At 48.7% G+C, this 11,693-nt stretch overlaps 1 pseudogene; it reads left to right on the top strand.

Moving 5' to 3' along the window:
* Nucleotides 1-1,945: 1,945 nt before the first annotated feature.
* Nucleotides 1,946-11,427, top strand: LOC117868411 (annotated as a pseudogene).
* Nucleotides 11,428-11,693: the final 266 nt, after the last annotated feature.

Below are 11,693 nucleotides of genomic sequence, written 5' to 3'. Positions count from 1 at the left end.
AGCGTTAGGCGTTTCCCCCCACCTCTCCTCCTTGTCTGTCACACTACTGAGGGGACAATCTTGTTCCAGGGATGGGGACACTCAGCTCAGACTAAGAAAAGACAGAGTTCTACACGTTCTTGGAAAATTAATAACATTGTAGCAAAGTTACCAAACACGCGGATGCTTTTGTAGGTCACCAGCTAAGAGTGTGTCATATCCCCCTCTAGTGGTGTGATCCTAGAGGATAAAAACCAGTGCTGATGCTGCCCAAAAGAGTTGCTCCTTTATCTCTAATGGCAGAGATGTAGGGAGCAGTTGTACAGTCGCTGGGTTCAAACCCTGCTGCTGAACCATGCCAGGCGTGGTGAAATCTTGGGTATGTGTATCATTAACTTCCTCTGGTTACAGGTAAAATCCAAGACTGTATTGCCAATCTAGGGGAAATTACATTGCGAATGACAGTGTGAGAGATGTTCACATCTTAATAGTCAAAGAGGTGTTTAAAAGCAACTGCTTATGCATTCAGAATAGGCAGATTATGCGGACCTTCCCTTTCCTTACTTGCACTGCTGTTTCCCAGTCTACCCAACCTTCTCTTTCTCCATTTCATCTGTACTTATTCTAGCTTTTGCTTCCAAGTGGGGAACAAGAAGTTCGGATAGCTGTAATCCTAGACACTGGGTGGGTCGTTCAGCATGAAAAGCCCCTGACAAGTGGACAATGCCTGAAGATGGACACAAATGGTTGGAGAAGTTTGATTGCTCCTCTCTGTAACTTCTTCCTTTCTACCTCTGAGCAGCTGTGCAAGTTCATGATTAACTGCGCAGAAGCACCGTGGAGACTGTCCTGGGACTGAGCAGTATGGAAAGGACACCTCTGGAGTCCCAGAGGCAGGTGGAAATTGGCCTAACTCCACTGACCTCAGTGGTGATTTACACCAGCTGAAGAGCTGGCCCAGAGCGCTAGTGCTGAGATGTCAGCTGGTGAAACAGTCTCAAACCACGGTGCAGTGTGGAGGGATTGGCCACCTTGGCTCAGGGGAACCGCCGTGGGTGGAAGAGCAGCCGTCAGAGTGGGGCAGCGAGCTGAAGCTCTGTGCTGCACAGCTGCAGTATCAGATACACAGAGTTTAAGGCCAGGAGAGACCATTAGATCAGCTAGTCTGACCTCTTGCGTATCACGGGTCACTACATTTCATAGCTACCTGAGGCCCTTCCTTCTTCGCTCCATGAATACTCCGCTTCCGCAACACTCTCAGCCCTCACTAGCCTGAGGAGTCCAGGAGCAAGGTGCCCTCCACGGCTGGGAACCATGTGGCTCCTAGGACACCTGCGAACTCATTGTTCTGTTAAGATGTTACTTCAGATCCTGCTTAAGCCTCCTTTCATGCTGCTGAGTCACGAGCTCTGGAGACAGGAATTGAGCTGCTTCCATTGGGAGGGATTGTGGTTTATTTCTGTGGGGGTGTCTAGATTAGAATCAGTGCTGTGTAGACATACCCGAGCTAGCTTTGATCTAGTCAGCTCAAGTAACGCTAGCCGTGAAGCGGCAGCAGCGTGGGCGGTGGCAGGGGCTAGCTTGTACAGCCTGTGCTGAAGTCCGTGCTGCTGCGGCTCAGGGGCGCCGGAACGGGGTGGGCCTGGGGGCCATGGCTCCATCACTTTTTACCTGCCTTAAAGGAGAGCAATGGGGGGCGGGGCGAGAGGGGGCGGAGAGGAGTGAGTGGGGGCGGAGCCCTGGGGGAAAGGGCAGAGTGCAGGTGGGGCCTTGGGGGAAGAGGGTGGAATGGGGGTGGGGTCCTGGGGGAAGAGGCAGAGTGGGGAGGGGCCTCAGGGGAAGGGGCAGAGCAGGGGGCGGGGCCATGGTTTGGGCACTGGTGCCCCCCCCAACTTCTAGGGAGCTTCCGGCACTTCTGCTGCCACTTCTCTGTTTTGTTACTTGGGCTAGGTAGATGAAAGCCAACATGGGTATGTCTACCCGTGCTGCAGGCAGGCACACCGCTGATTCTAATGTAGAGAGCCCCTTAGAAATAAACAACATGAAGGTTCAAGGAGATGGTAAGAACCTTCTCTGGCACTGGTGCAGTGATGGACCACTACTGATAGCGGGAAGGGGCACATACAATCTTTTACCCGTGTCTTATTTGCTTTCAGAATTAGTTTAGATTCACTAGGCAGAAGCCCAAACTGCTGCAGCTTCTGTGCCTCTCATTTTAAAATACGCTCTCATTTGTATTATTAGGTTTTCTAAATATTATTAGTATTATTAATACTAATCATTAAACTCAAACCTCGGGGAGACATTGCCATCTCCACTGAGGGCCCTTTGTGCCCCTGTGCTGTGTCCCAGAGTAAACACAGACCCAAGTTGAAGCCATTTGTGTAGCGATTAGTTCCAAAAAGTGCTTCCTGGCTTTGATAGCTACAAAACAGCAGAGCTTGGATTTTGAACCAGTCGTTACGCTGAGAGTGGCGTGGAGAGAGAACAGGGCCGGCTCCAGGCACCAGCCTGGCAAGCAGGTGCTTGGGGCAGCCGCTCCGGAGAGGGGCGGCACGTCCAGGTATTCGGCGGCAATTCGGCGGACGGTCCCTCACTCCCGCTGGGAGCAAAGGACCTCCCGCCAAATTGCCGCTGCAGATCGCGATAGCGGCTTTTTTTTTTTTTTTTTGGCTGCTTGGGGCGGCCAAAACCCTGGAGCCGGCTCTGAGAGAGAATAATGGCGGGGCAGAGCTCATACTTGGACAGTGTTAATTAGGAAATATAACGTTTATTTTCCTTGAGGTGAACAAAATGCCCCAAGGGTAATTGTTGTCGCAGAGATGATGGGCGAGTGTTTTCCTCCTCTCGGGGTTGATCTCTTGCACATTGCACACGCAATAGGATTCCAGACGAGCTGTTGTGGTCACGTTGAGGAGGTGGGTTACTGCCCTCTGGTCTATTAGATGGTGCAATGCAGGAGCAGTGGAAATATTAAGGCGATATGTGGCAGTTGTAATTGGATGGATCCATAGTCCAACAAGGAACCCTACACAGATGTGTCAGAATCAGCCCAGCTTATCAATGGGCGTTATACATGGGCTCACTGGGTTACTGCCCATGGGCTAGATGCTAGCTAGGGTAAATCAGTGTCACTCCACTGGCTTCAGCTGGGAATCTGGCTCAATGACTACACACAGCCCTTTATTCCATTCTACTCAACAGAGTTCTTTCACCACTGTAGTATCGAAGCACCTTCCAGCCATACAGGAACCGATGTTAACATCGGTCATGTGTGGTTTGTTCTCTCTCCTTTTCACACCTTCAGTGCACTCAGACATTAAGTGACTAATCCTCTCCATGCCCTGTAAGGTAGGCAAGTATTATTACCCCTATTCTACAGACAGGGAAACCGAGGCAGGGTGGCTTGCTCAGGGACACACTGCGAGCTGGTGGCAGGGCCAGGATTAGCATGGAATTCATAATTCCTAGCCTGGATTAGTTATTCTTAAGTGGTTCAGTTCATATAGTACCTGCAATTGTAGAAGATTTTTTTTTAAACCTATCTTGAATATGCACAATGGAAATTAAATGAGAGCTTTTGCGTGACCTTCTCTGGGGCTATCTGCCTTGGTCTGGGCCTCAAAGACCATGTGAAGAACTCTCCTTGCAGCATTTCAACACTTCGCTTCCAGACGAATCATTGTAGTGCAGCCCCGAGTGCTGAAAATGAGCATCAATGGTTTAAAAGCGACTCACGCTTTGTCAAAGTTCCTCCATGATTTCTTTTCAGGGTGGGGTGGACGCTCAGGGGAACTTTGGGCAAAGGCTCAGGGTGGTTTCTGACCTTGGCCACTTTGCTCATCTCTAATTTTTATAGCGGAGTATAACACTAGCTCTGTTTGCAGCTGTGCCCAGGACTCCTTTGCTAACACAAACATGTGCTGGGGGCACAGGTTCTTCACGTCCCTCTGCCCACGAAGGCTCTGCACGTGCTTGCTATTGGCTCTGGCTGGTAGAGTGCTAGTACCACAGGCCTGTTGGTTCCTGTAAGAGATCGGACTCACCCCTGCGGCGCCCCCTACTGGTTGCTTCGGGGAATCAGCTCGTCCAGCGTCCGAAGCGCCCTCTGCAGGCCGGTGATCCACCTCTCCTCTGGCCCCATGCCCCTCCCAGGACCTGGCACCCCTATCACTGGGAGGCTGCCCCCTGGCAGTACCCCACAGATCTGGGTCTCCCCTCCCTGGGGAACCCCCACCCCTATCCCCACCTCGCCTCAGTACCAGGCCACTGCCAGTCACCATCAAGCCCCCGCTCCTTGGGGCAGACTGCAGGATCAGCCACTCATCACTGGCAAGAGGGGTTTGGACCTGCTGCCTTGGCCTACCCAGGGCTGTCCCTTTGCAACCCCAGTACCTAGCTGACCTTACTCTAGGCCTGCAGCCTGGGGTTTTTCCCAGGCCAGAGCTCCCCAGCTCCTCTAGCCTTCCCCCAGCCCAGCCCTGCTTCCCTCAGCTCCAGACAGCCAGGCCCTTCTCTCTCTGAAGCAGAAGGAGAACTGTCTGGGTTTCTGGCTGCCCTGGCCTTTATAGGACCAGCTGGGCCTTAATTGGGGTGTGGCCCCAGCTGAGCCTGACTTCCCACTCAGCCAGGGAGCTGCTTGCCCCAGCCACAGCCCTCTCATGGGCTGCCCTTAACCCTTCTGGACCGGAGCGCGGGGACCACCCAGCTACCGTTCCCTTGCTGATGATGCACAGCCAGGTTCTTCCAGCCCCAGCCCACACATACTGTCTGCACTCCCTTTCTGTACCCAGTCCACAGCTTCCCTGACACACACACTTTCTCTGATCCCTTGGACCTGAGTCTGATCTCACACCAATTTTACACCTCCATATAGCTCCACTGACTGGAATTGGTCTGGGAGTAAATACAAGTAAACTCCAGACTTAACATTCCCGGGGCCAAATTCATCAGTTGCAAAAACCCACTGAAATCAAGGGGGTTCTGGCAGGGATAAATTTGGTCCTGTCTCATCCCAAAAATCAAGATCTTGAGAGCGGGATAGAAAATAATTCATATTCATAGCTTATCAGGCCAGAAGGGAGCACAGTGATGATGGTCTGACCTCTCATGTAATACAGGTGGTAGGAGTTTGAACCAAAGCAGATCTTTTTTTCTGGGGGTAGAGGGGGTGCATGAAAGGGGGCGGGAGTTTGGCTGGTGAGTCCTGGTAGAGGGATTTTGAAGGTAGTTGTTGAAATACCGGTGTATCCTAAAAGAGACCCTTAAAGGCAGCTGCAAAGGTGCAACAGCAGGTGTGACGCCACCACAGACCCCACCAGTGAGATGGCACAAGTAGATACACCTACATGCAGTCTTCCAACACTGAGTAACATCCCACAGCTGCCAGGGCTTTGCCTCTTATCATGTGACCTGGCTGGGCCTTTTGAGTCTCTTCAGGAGTTCAAGGTTCGATGTAAGCAGCCTTCAGGAGAGGAAAATATAGAATAGAGGTTCTGGCTCTGTGAGATTTGACAGGAGCAACAGCGCTGAGATCTGGCAGTGAAGGACCAAAAGGACAGAAAGCAATCAAACATTGTAAACAGCTCCCTGGCCAAGCCAGCTGCTCTCCAACTTCTCACACAAGTGCAGCTCTATGTAAGGCATCTGAGGTACTTCACTGCTGCGGGCACCAGCAGCTTGTGCTGTTTGTTTGCAGGGAGTAATTGGAGGCACAGCTCTCATGCTGGATACCGAAAATTCTATAACAATTCTCACTGTCGCAGGCTCCCAGCCAGCAGGGTAAGGAGAGATGTGGGGATCTTTTGAGAACCACACTTCAGGAGAATTATGTAACTAAATTCAATGTTGCCGTGCTCCTGGTTGTGGATGTTACAAGGAACACTGTGGCTGGTGTTTGCAGATGAGCTGGAAAATAAGTCCTAGCAAAGGAAGTGTGAGCATCAGGACCTGATTCCCATAGACCTCACTGATAGGAGTAACCTTACTGAAGTCAAAGTGACTGGGAGTGGACGATGAGTGTCTGGCTTTTCCATCAGGTGTAGCCAGCAACATAGTTCAGAGTTTTGTGAAAGTTCCTCCATAATTTAGTGCTGCCTGGTCCAGGTTCGTTTGTAGGGTTTTTTGTCCCCCACCCCCGATGGACTACTGGTCTCACCCAGTCTAACAGTCAACCTCATGACACCACAATACAGAATGCAGGAAATAGATACAAAAAATCTGTACCTCTGTTTTGTATATGGTGAGCGGCTCTGTGCTAATTCATGAAGAATGTACGCTGATTTGATTATGGGGACATTTGCTGTATGACTATGTTGAGTTAAATCAACAGTGTTTTGGGGAAACAAAGAGGCAGGTGAAACAATGACTCTAGACAAGTCATCCCCCCAGCAAACACGGGGAGTTACTGAAGAGCCCTTGGCCCAGAGGAGACGGGCTCAGCCTCCCATGGACCCCAGCCAACTGGTTGTGGGCTAGCAGAGCCCCGAAGCCCAGGAACTGAGAGAACAAAGAATTCTGGCTGGTTACCACGTGACTCTCTCTCTAGAGGGGAGGCAGCAGCTGTCGGACACAGTTGTTGAGAAGCTATTCAGACTGACACACCCAGCGACACCTGTTAGGCCTTCCTAGGCTTCCCTCCGGGGATGGTTAGCCTCCAGGTAAGATCCACCTGTGTACAGACAGTCTGCTGTTTTAAAATCCCTTGTCTGTTATGTTGCACTTTATTCCTTCTGGTAAGAACCAACAACGTGGGGGTATAAGGAGGCTGGCGGGTCACTCTTTCCCCCACTAGTCACCGCTCCTGAAAGGAAGGTGCCACACCCATTGGACCTGCTGGGTGCACATGGTGGATAAACACAGGGTCCAGGCAAAGTGTGGGAGAACTGAGGGATTCCACCCCAGGAGAAGTAAAGGCCTGACACCTGAGGGGGGTGCATCAGAGAGTCAAAGAGGGGGCAGAGGCGCAGCCAGCCCTGCAACTGTGATCCCTTTCCATTATTACTTACATTACTGTAGTGTCTTGAGGTCCCCAACACAGCAGGTGCTGCGCAAACCCATAAAACCAGACAGCTGCTGCCCTAAGAGCTTAGTCTAAATAAACAAGGCAGAAAAAGGGAAACGGAGGTCAAGTGACTCACCTGGGGTCACATAGCAAATCAGTGGCAGAACAAGGAACATAGCCTAGCGCTCCCAAGTCCCAAGCTTGTGCCCTACACCCTGGACCACACTGCCGCTGCTATTTGTATAACAGGTGATGCAAAAAACACTGCACAGCAGATAGAATATCTCCGGCTTGATCCCAAGCCAATAAAGTCAGTGGAGAGCCTGCCAGGCTCAGACTCCTAGTTTGATTAAAGCAGGTGCACTGGGATTTCAGCAACAAGTGCCTTGTTATAATTACAGGTGATTGCATTGTTTGGAGACAGCTTTTAGCAAGTCTGTCCATTCTCATTTTCTTTGTGCAAAGGTTTAATATTTCTGCTCATGGGCAACGGGGCCGATGTGCTCTGGAAAGGGTAGTGACCTTATGGGGGCTACTGTTTGTCTAATATTGTTGATCTAGAGGGTTCCAGCAATTAGCGAGCCCGCTGGATTAGATGCACAGCTGCCTCTTCAAACAAGGTTTGTTGACCGTGACAAAACGATGAGTTTAAAATAGAGATTGTAAGAGTGATGACAGAGTAAATGGCTTCCCTAGGGGCTACTGCCACAAGCCTAGAGCTTGCCGGTCCTCCTGAATTCCCTCCTGAGTGGAGGAGATGGCCAGGAGATGGCAGAGGAATAACAGTAAGTGAGTCTGACATGAACTGACCACAAAGAGGAAGGGGAAAGACGCATCCAGCAAGTAGAATCTTCTCCTTAGCTCCCCCTGACCTTTGTCACTTTCAGACCAAATCAGGGGAAGGAGATGGAACTCGCAGGGGACCAGTCACGACCCTAATACTACGGGGAAAGGAGTGGCACCTTCTCACTATTTGGCTTCTAAAAGATACTTAAAGAAATATTCAGCCAAAGCCTATTATCAAAGTTTGGCCAGTCTTTAGCCAAATGCCCATTTCTGGCTGAATTTCTCTCCAGTCCTAACCAATGCAGTTCTAATACTCCCTGCATCTATTGTGCCAGAAGATCCCAGAGCATTCCAAATGTGTACACCAGATTCTACCCTGAAATACACTTGCACAACGCCTGCTGAAGCCCACGAGAGCTGTTTGTATGTGTCGAGGGGCAGGAGAGAGAAAGAGTTATGCTTTGAAAATAAAAATCAATTGTAGGGATGACACCATTCCACCCTGCAAACCCGTTATGAAAATGTAACTGCTCAAGCACAAAATCCACTCACCTGTCTTTACCATGATGATTATTACCACTTATATAGAATGTTACAGGCCGAATTATCTGCTCTCATAGGTCCACTGATTTCAGGAGTTACGCCATCACAGATTTGGCCCTGCACATTCAAAGCATTTTACCAATACTACCTAATTTGCCCTCAGAACACTGGGAGATAGAGAGACAGGTGGGGAAATTATGACCAGAGTTAAGTGATCTGCCTACGACCACACAGCAGGTCAGTGGCAGAGCTGGGAATGGAATCTAGGTCTCCTGGCTCCCAGGTCTGTGCTTTAATCCGTAGACCATGCTTCTTAAGAATGGAACACCTCATCAAACAAAAACAAGTCATAATATTTTACTGGCCCATCCAAACAAATTGCGCACCTGGGCAAGTGCATGAGTAGATTTTAGCAAGGATGGTAAACTGCTGTATAATATAGTGAAGATTAACTGTTATTTTTGTTAAATGATGGATAGTAATTTCTAGTAATCAGCTAAAAAGGCATTCATATGTTTACTCTATTGGTAGCATTTATTGATAACATTAAATATTTAAAGTGTATTAAGATCTCCCAACTATGTATTAATTTTAAGTAATTCTTCATAAACACAACCAAATACCGTAATTTTAATATAAACATTGTATCAGTCGTTCATAAAGGGTTTCGTATTTTTCTTGAATGTGGGTTGACGATTCTCCTGTTCCCATGCTAAATAGCAGGCCAAATATTATGGAACATTTCTCAGAAATATTTCAGCGAGTTCTGAACAGATCTCACTTTGATGATATCAGTGACACTTCTTATTTACCTTATGAACATTTGTGCGAGCAACTCTTTGTTCAGGAGAATGTTCCCTGCAGAGCAAAGTCTCACAAACACTTGTGAGAATAAGCCTTCACGCAAAGCTGCAAGCCGGGGGTGATTATGTGGCCATCTTGAAATGCCTATAAAAGAACGAAAACAGTGCCATGTGACCAAGGTGACCAACTGCACCTTCAAACAATGCCATGTGACAGGTGACCAAGTAAACATTCATGGCAAACAGTTCACGAGCAGCCCCACGGCTGGAATTTGTTGACACAAAATACTTGCCAAATAACTGAATATCAACCAGCGTCATAAAAAGCACCTCCTGTGTACAGACAACTTGCAAACAGGAAAGGGGGCTGAATTTGCTAAATAAACTGCAGGTAGCAAAGTGCTTGCCTACCTCTGTTCACTCATGAGTAAACATGATTGTGGTTGGACAATGCTGACAGCTGCAGAAGAACATTTAGCGTACGTGGACAAAGGAAGACTAATTGCAGTTGAATCAAAGATTACAGGGTGGAAAGACCGACTGTCACTGGTCAGGGTTCATCCTGGTCCAGGGTCCAGGGTCATTCCTTTCATTACATTCTGAAGTCATTTGTTTGGGACTGTCTTTTGTCCCATGTCTGTGCAGCAGGTAGCACAGTGAGATCCTGGTATATGACTAAGGCTCCTCGGGGCGACAGTGGTACAAATAATAAATACTAATGATACAATAATTTGTTTGGTTCACATTTAAATATCCCAAATGATGGGACTTCCACTAAGTTTTCCTGGGAGCCTGTTCCACAGGCTGATGCGCTCTACAAATTTGTTAGTCTTTAAGGTGCCACAAGGACTCCTCGTTGTTTTTGCTGATACAGACTAAAATGGCTACCCCTCTGAAACCTGTCTACAAACATTGTACTTCCCAATATTAAGCCTAAGTTTTCCTTTGCTTAATTTCATCCCATTACTTATGCCTTAACCACCTCAGAACGGCCTGAATAATTCCTCTTTTCTTGGTATTTAGCATTTAGGCTCTTCAAATACTTGTAAAGAGCCCCCTCAGATGGCACTTAGCCAAGCAAGACATGTTTAACCCTCTTAATCTTCCTTGTAAATCAGTCCCTCCAGCCTCTAAATCATTTTCACTGCTCTTGTCTGAATTCCTTCCAATTTATCGGCGTCAGCTTGGTAATGAAGTGCCTGTAAATGATCACACAATTTTATGTCTTACCAGTGTGACCAGTGAAATAAGAAACACAATGGGTCAAAAATCTCTGACCCAAGTGCTAAGAGTAGCTCTGAGCCAGTCAGATACTAGTGCAATTCCTCCGGTATCTCTCCATGGTCTTGAAACACTTATTTACCCCACAGCAGCCACATAGTCATTGTGATTAATTTTACCCTATGGTATCTTAACACTAACGGGTACATTCACCTAACCAGCTGTCTTCCAAACTAACTGCTGCAGGCCCTGGCAGATTCCACCTCTGTCCTGCCATTTCCGCTGCATCCTGGCTCCCGTTTTCATCGTGTGATTGTGCTGACAGAGCAGGAGAGGCCTGGCGAAATGTGCAGAGCTGGGGCAAAGGGGACACAGCAACCCAATGGCTGACAGAAGTGCACCCTTCCTAGACCAGGAGGGAAAGGAAGAAGTAGGGCAGTAGGGGAAAAAGCCAGGCAAGTGAGTCTCCCTCTTCAGGCAGATTTGTGTGCCTGAGGTAAGCTCTGAAAACGGTCTGCTACTCACTTGATCCAGAGCACCCATCAAACCCTGCCAGGCAAGGGGTTCTAACCAAGTCTACTTCAAGAACACTCGTGAGACGGCTCAAGCTATCGAGGGCGTGCATATCCGGAAAGCCACGAAATACTAGAAAGGCAGTGTGTTCCCTTCCGTCGTTACAACGGTGGAGTTGGCAGAGATGTCCCGGCCAAGCAATGGGGCTGGACACAGGGAGGTTGGCCTAAAAAGAGTGCAGAGTTCCTACTCCACGTGCTCAAAAATGCTGAGCGTAATGCTGAACTCAAAGGTCTTGCTGTGGATTCTCTGGTAATTGAGCACCTCCAGGTCAACAAGGCCCCCAAAATGCGCAGGCGTATCTATAGAGCTTATGGTCATATCAACCCCTACATGAGCTCCCCCGTCACACTGAGATGATCCTCACTGAGAAGGAGCAGATTGTTCCAAAGCCAGAAGAGGAAGTTGCTCAGAAGAAAAAGATCTCTCAAAAGAAGCCGAAGAAGCTCAAACGTATGGCGCGGGAGTAAATCTGACGTAACAGATGGACATAAATAAAAAAGAAAACTGAAAAAAAAATGGATGCCAATGTCACCATGCTTGGTGCAGTAGAAACGCAGGGGCCTGTGACTGAGAGACAGGCCCTTTTATGTCTCCCCTCAGAACTCCATTGCAAAGGTAAACACCTAGGAGCTGTAGCTCAGAATATCGATGTGCCTGGTAGCATCTGATCTGCATGAACACACAGTACAAACAAGATGGATCTGGGAGTGTTTCGTTACCACTCCAGTAAATAAAAACCAGGCCCTTTTATCACTTTAAGTGGGTCATTTTTCATCCAGAGG

The sequence above is a fragment of the Trachemys scripta genome, chromosome 20 (genome assembly GCF_013100865.1).
Source record: "Trachemys scripta elegans isolate TJP31775 chromosome 20, CAS_Tse_1.0, whole genome shotgun sequence".
In the NCBI taxonomy this organism is placed as follows: domain Eukaryota; kingdom Metazoa; phylum Chordata; order Testudines; family Emydidae; genus Trachemys; species Trachemys scripta.
Note: the sequence above shows the minus strand (reverse complement) of the source record. Positions and strands in the feature narration are given on the sequence as shown.